This window comes from Chaetura pelagica, unplaced genomic scaffold (genome assembly GCF_000747805.2).
Source record: "Chaetura pelagica isolate M959 unplaced genomic scaffold, ChaPel_1.0 scaffold638, whole genome shotgun sequence".
Lineage (NCBI taxonomy): Eukaryota > Metazoa > Chordata > Aves > Apodiformes > Apodidae > Chaetura > Chaetura pelagica.
The window spans coordinates 689146-696567 of NW_009954298.1; positions in this window are offsets into that span (position 1 = coordinate 689146).

Consider the following 7422-nt stretch of genomic DNA (forward strand, 5'->3'; position numbering starts at 1 on the left):
TCACCGCTGACACTTTAGATATGGGGATGTGTTCCTGACCTCACCAATGCAAATTAGCCAGAGCCCTCTACTTGAGCTTAGGAAGGGAAATTACCTGATTTCCCACATTCTGCACAGTTGCTTGGATGGTGCTGGGAGGTGCCAGGTGTCCCTGTCCCTGTGTGCTGCTGTGCCTGGTCTGTCCCTCTGTCTGTGCTTCGCTCCCTGCAGCAGGAGCTGGAACCACGACGTGAGATCATCCCCTGTGCTCCCTGCTCTGGTGGCAGCACCAGCTGCTCACTGCCATGAGTGCTGGTGTTCGTGGTGGCCCAGGCTGGAGCTGCTGCTCTCCTTTCCTTACTCTCTGGCTGCTCAGGGGTTCTAAAACAAATCAAAGCAGGCGGGGAAGTCAAGGGAGAGAGGAGTTTAAAGGCAAATTACCAAAAGTAATTATAAGCATTTTTTGTGTGGTATCAGGTGAACAAGCAGCAGGAACTTTCAAGTCCTGATTTGCGAGCTGTGTCTAAAGCCCTGCTCAGGGTTACTCCCTGTTGCCAGGTCTTGGCTTAGGCCTTTCACAGGCAAAACTTGATCCCAGCAAAACCTAAGGAGATTGGTGAGGGGGCTGGGCCCTGCTGCCCAGTGCGGCCTTGGTCCCGAAGCTGAGCATGTTGGGCAAACCACATCATTCTATGCCACAAATCTTTTTTATGTGAGGCTAAGTCAGGCAGTTGCTGCCAGCCTTCCTTTCTGACAGGGCCACCTCTCACACCTGGGCAAAGAGGCTGAAGCCAAACTGCTGCTGGCAGGCAGCTTCATGTCTGCACATTTGCGTGTGTCCCTGCATCTGTCCATGCTGGGTTGAATACTGGGTGTCAAGGGCAGGGAGGGCTCAGCTGAGCAGGACCAGGTTTTGTTTTCTTGAGCAGAGAGCTGGACAGAGGTAACGTCCCTTCTGCAGAGAGTTCTGGTCTTTTAAAATCACACCCAATTTACCTAGGTAGGAAATGCAGCACCAACTAATCAGCGTTCAGCGTGTCACCCTGCAGGTCCAGCCTGGCCAGGCTGCTGCCTGCTTCTATTGGGCTACTTGTCTCATTTTCTTTGTTTTAATTAAAAGTGGCCTTCTGTAGCAAAAGAGTAGAAGAAACAAACAAAAACAGCCAACATAAAATGCCTTTGAGTGGTGTAGGTGGAGGTGAGACTATTGCTGCTTGTGTCGGTGTTGGTGTGGTTTGTCTGTATGCACGGCTGTTCATATTCGTAGAGACATTCAATGCGAGACTTTATTGTGTCTGACTTTTGTATGTGGCCTGTGTCTCTTGGACTGGTTTGCATCCTGAGTGAATTTTTTGCATTTAAAAAAAAATATATATATGACAATTGTTCCGGGTCGGATGGGGATGAGGTGTCTGGAGACCTCCCTTCTGGAGAAGATGTCGTTTGCCTGATGTGATGGCACAGCTGGTGCTTGTTTGACCCCTTTGCTTTCTGTGCTGGGTGTTGACATGTCCCTGGTGAAGGTCAGAGCTCTTGGCCAGGTAACTGTTCCCTGAGCAGCATTGCTGGCCCAGGCCCTTGGCTTTTAGGCTTAAGCTTCATTAGCAATGAGCTCGCTGAGCAGGGACTGGGCAGCCTTAAGGCTCCCAGAGGTTGGCAGCTGCTGAGCACCTTGCAGGTGAGGCTCCTCGTAGACTTTGCATCTGTTCCTTTCCTGTGTGAATAGTTGGTCATTTCAACCCTATTTTAATTCTAAAAGATACTGGAATGAGGAAGGGAAAACTCCCATACTTCTGGCCTATTCTCCATCCTTTGTTATAATTTTGAACAGATTAAAATTGATTATAACACTATTTTTAAGTTATTTCCTTCCTTAGTCAAACATCAGTTGTTAGGAACAGATGTTCAGAGTTGTGGACAGCGTCAGCCATGGCATCTTTCTCTTCCTGTTAGAGCTTAAAAATAATAATCCAAAACTTGAATTGTTAAGATACCAGCACAAGTTCAGCACTGGGCTGGTGCAGCTGTGGCTAGAGCTGTGTTTGGCTGTTCCCAGGCCTGTGGGAGCTGCTGCTGCCCCGGCTGGGGCTGTTGGTGCCACAGACACGGTGTCCCCTCTCGCTCGGCGTGGGCAGCCGAGACCCTTCCCACCCTGGGTGGGCTGTCGTGGCTCTGCCATAGCTCAGGGGGAGGCCTGTTAATTTGCAGCCTTTCTGTGTTCTGTGGAAACGAACTTGTGTGTGGGGAGCCCTGCACTGCTCGCTGGGGATGGAGGGTCCCCTGCCTCAGATGTTGCTTCCAGGGACGTGCTCCAGACTCTCAGCTCTCCTGGGCTGTGTCTGGTGGGCACGTCCTGCCCGTGGCGTGGCCGTGTGTGGCAGCAGAGTGTCCAGCTGGGCAGTGAGCTCTGCCGGGCCAGGGGCTGCTGAGGGAGTGGGTGTGGGGGGGAGAAACAATCACAGACCGGCCTGGACAGGCTGGGCCAGAAGGATGTTTAGTGACAGAGCGAGACATCAGGTGCTAACTGCATCCACCCACCGATTTATTCACACCTGGTCAAGCACCAGCCGAGGCCCCGCTGTGAGAGCAGAGCCCCTCGTGCCTGTCACCTCCCGGATCAAAGCGTTTCCCATGCTCTCCCGTTAGGAATGTTCACCGAAGCTGCTGATTGTAGGTGTGGAGCGGCTGGCGGGGGGCCCCCCGCGCCCTGCGCTCCCCCCGCGAGCCGCTGCCCTTCCACCGGGCAAACCGGCTTTGTTTACAGTGAGGACGTGTCACTGTGTTACCAATTTACTGAAATACTCAATAGTGAAAAACTTAGACTGTAAATATTTTTACGTGCTTGGATACATCTGCTATGTGAAAAAAACAAACAACTAATTTTGTACATACTGTATTTTTACTATTCAGCTGTACTATACTGGCTCCTCATGCTCCAGAAATTAGGTATCCAACATGAAAATATCCATGTAATAAGCACTTGCCTGAAATAAGTATAAAATTGAAATAAACATGCACTGAAATCTCAAACAGGATTCTGCATTTTCCTCCTTGTGCTTTGCATGCAGGTATTTCACTTTATTTGTAATTTTCCAATTATCAGAGCCGTGTTTGTCCCTGCCTGTAGCCACAGCTGCCCCTCCAGGTGTGTGTTACTGCTCAGCTGGTTTGGCCCTTGCCAGACCAAGCCTGGAGCTTCTCCTGTGTCCCCAGCAGGCAATGACACCCTGGGGAAGAAGCAAAAACTCTTTCCAGCCTCCAGATGTTATGAAACCTTGGGAAATGGTGCCTGTAACCAGCCCTCTCTCCACTCAGGGTGCTGCAGGGCCAAGAGGCTCTGCCGCGGGCGTTGGTGACCCTGGCCCCCAGGTGAGGCTCCCGCAGGACGGCGGGACATGGGCTGGGACCCTCCCTGCTGGGACCCTCCCTGCTGGGACCCTCCCTGCTGGGACCCTCCCGGCCACCTTGGGCAGCCTGACCCGTGTGGGGGTGCCCAGGGGCCCTTCCTGGGGAGGGGAGTGGGCCGGGCCACTGGTGCCGTGAGGACTCAGAGGTGCAGTCTGGCCCAACCTTCACCTCACCCGCTTTCCGTGCTCTCTCTGCAGGCACTGAAGCTGCAGCCCTGGGCTTCGCGGTGTCTGTGCTGCTGGTCCGTGGATGAGGAGCCTGGGAAGCTGGAGCTGGGGTGAGTCAGGCCTGTACGGCAGGTTTGGTGGCCACAGGGTCCCTGGGCATGGCAGGGTCCTGCTGGGCCTCCAGGGGGACACGGTGGCTGCAGAGCCCTCGGCTTTGTCACCTGCAGGGGACAGATGGGGATGGCAGGGTCAGGGGGTCTCGGGGGCAGGTCAGGGGGGTTTAAGGAGGGCTCGGGGGGCTTCAGAGCCACCTCAGCTGCACCCACAAAGGGATCTGGGGACTGTTCTCCCCCAGCCTGTGTCCAGGTTAGTGCTGAAGCCTCATTCTGCAGTGCCACTGCCACACTCTTAAACTATTTTATCACCAGTTTTAAACGTTTCTGAGACTTTGCAAAGAGAGTGCTGGGGGAGTGGTGTAGTAAGAAAGAAGGTCCTGTAGGCAAGAGCCACTGTGTGATCCCAGCTGTGGGACTCGCCTCCCCCTGCCCACCCCAAGGCCCACAGAATAAGATGAAGGCAGAGGACACTGTGGCACTGGAAGATTATTTTAGACAACATGTCATTGGATACACTTCATAAAGGGCTTATCCTCTTTTATAAGGATAAACACATGATTAGCAGCTGTAGGAGTCACGAGCAGTGGCTGAGGAATTGAATTGCTGCCCCTACCCTGGCACAGAGAGGCCGTTGTTGGGCAGGTTTATAGTAGAATGGGGGAATGCTCCTTTATCCCCTGGGACCCACCTCTGGGCAGAGCCTCCCAAGCTAACAAAAATAACCAAACAAAACAAAACATGGAAAATTGCTCCAACCACCAGCAAAACAGGCAGCAGGCTGGGCAGCAGGTTCTGAAAGGAGCATCCCTGCTGTGGACCAGAGGCAGCCAGAGGATTTTTTAAGAGGTCTGAAGGTGGAACTGGGAGCAGTGGAGGATCTCTCCTGGAAGCCCAACAGCTCAGCTGGTTCCATCCTTGCTGCACCACGATCAGGCCTAAAATTGCAGGATGAACTTTGTAATTTTTTTTAACCCTTCTTATGCCCCCCACCCCTTGCCCAGGCTGGGCTGGCAACAGGCTCCATGTGTGGCTGTGGGTGCCCCTGGGCACACACTGTAATTTAAACCTACCCTCTAAGTGCCCTCAGGGGCACTAGCAGCCCATTTCGTGCTGACCTACTTACTTACTTTAAAAATACCCCTTAGTAGAACAGCCTGTGTCCGCTCGTCAGAGGAACATTAATTACCTATTGCACTCTCTTCCCAGACAGCCCTAAGGACTCCCTGTTCCATCTCTGAAGTTACCTTGGGGGAGAGAGAAACAGCTTCCAAAGAGTTCCACAGAATGCCTTGACGATAAGTATTTATTCATATGTTACATTTAAACATAAATAGTTGTGCAATAGAGAATAGTCTGCTCCTGACAAAAATAAATAATGCACAATATTAATAAAATACAGTTAGCCAGAATGATATAACACAACAAAGTTTGCAGAGGTTTGTTGTTTTATAGTTTTATAGTATATTCCCAACATACCAAAGAAAAAATAGTGGGTTTATTTTTTTTACATCACTTCCTCAGGCTCTGTGAGTTGGAGGGTTTTCTTGCTCTTGTCTATTTTATTTTTTTTAATACTATTTCTCTTTTTCAAGTGACCAGATGCACCAGAGCCCTCCCTGGAGCCCTGGCTGGGGAGCAGGCCCAGCTGTGGGGGCAGAGACCCATGGAGCCCCTTCCCTGCCTCGCTCCCACCACGGGCACTTTGCTCCATTCTGCTCTGGAAGGGGGTGTCCATCCCCCTCTTCCTAGCACCGGGTGGGCTTGGCTGTTCCCACTGCTGTTGGTGACCATGATGCTCATGAGCCCAGAGGACACCAGGCTTATCCCTGAGGGCTTCTGGCAACACCAGCCATGGGGAACTTGAGGTTTGTTGGTTTCTCTTTACTCTTCCCCTCAAATTTTTAGCAGCTGATTTAAGGGAGGGCTATTGAGCTAACACCTTTGTGGCCATTTTTTCCCTCTCCAGACTATTATTTACCATTTTTAGCTTACTGCAGTCATAAAGAAAGATCTAAGCACAGATGGTATTTCTAGAACCAAATCTGCCTTTTTTTTTTTTGTTTGTACAAGCAATGCTCCAGCTTCTGAGGAGCCCAGAGAGCACCCCTGCAAAGAGCAGGACTCCCCACTGCTGGGGTAGGAACAAGAGCACAGTTCCTAAAGCAAGTACTTCCTATCAGCATTTGATTCTTCAAACAGAGTAATTTTATTCCCTACATCCCTTTTTGCTAAAAATCTGATTTTAAAAGCTCATGTGAGCTGATCTAAGTCATGTAAACTTTGCTGAGCAACCTGACCCTTCTGTGACTCTGGAAATCACACAGGTGTCTCTACAGGGGTCAGTGGGAAGGCAGCTGTGTAATCCTGCCTGCTCTGAGGGATAGAACAGTAAAAAAAAAGATTCAGAGTCCTCTTTTTTTTTTTTTAATGACAGAGGTTCTAATGGCAAAGGGTGGGATACTTTGGAATGCTTGAAGTGCTTAAACTAAGTCCCTTGGTTTTCTAGGAGCACAGGTCACGAGGATGCATGAAATCTGCAGCTAACCCCATTAGCAAAAACCTGCTCCCTCTTATCTCCCTCCCAGAGACACACATTGATTTAGAAAATATGTGTGCCTTGGGAAAGCAAGTAGAGCCATGAGGTGATTCTGTACAGGGGATGAAGTGCAGGGACAGCAGCAGGCCTGGCTGCAGCTCAGCATCCCTCACCTCTGCAGGATGCAGAACGCATGCAGGAGCAGGACAGAAGTGGCACAGAACTTGGGGGATCATGGATGGCTCTGCCAGGCAGCTCAGGGGAGCAGAGCCCCAGCCACAGGTACAGCTGCTTCATCTGGGCAGAGCAGTGCTGGGCTGGTGTGCCCAGCATCCCGAGGAAAGCTCCCTGAGTGCTCTGCAGAGTGGGGTGCAGGGGAGGCTCTGCTGTGCATCTGGCACTCTGCACAGATGCAGAGGGGGGGCTGCTACCCTGGGCAGGAAACCCACTTCTGTGTGCTAAACTGGTGTTGACCTGAACTGCATCAGGCAGGTCTTGTCACCTGGGAACAGTTTGCAAAGTAAAAGGAAAGCTTGTCTGGCACGTGCAGGGCACAAGGGCTCAGCAGCCCGAGCTGGGCAGCAAAGGCTAACGGGTGGTTCCAGCTGATGTTGCCAGATCTTACTGCTCCTCTTGGCCACGCTGTTCAGTTTAAGGCCACGCTCCCAGCTGGTAACCTTATTTATCTCCATTGCTGCTAAATACTCCACTAAATACAAACCCAAATGCTTTAGCAACAGAAGCTCATGTACATTCTCTTCCATTCTAGGCAGAGTCCAAGAACAAGCTCCTCCAAGGACCCAGTTCAGTGCCTGCAACACCTGAGTGCTGGATCCAGCCCTGCCTCCAAGGAAGGTTCTGGCAAAGCAGACAACGTGCATCCAGGCTTCAAAGGTGCAGTAAGTCAAAATACAAATGTTCTAGTACATCAAATCCCCCCTTTTTAATATCTCAAATATGTAGATAGTCTTCTAGAGAGGGAAATAAAAGAATGCAAAAAAATTTTGTCTAGAAATACAAAGTGAGTGTAACAAGGACTATCAAACACAAACTTTATCTGGTGAAGGAAAAGTTCTGTTTTTAAAAGTCTGTTACAAATCTCTTTGATATTTTTTACATTACATGGAAGATGCAAGTAAAACACCATTCTGAAGTTACAGTGCAAGAGATGCTCCATCCCATAGCTCAGGACAAGGCCACGACCATCTGCTCATTA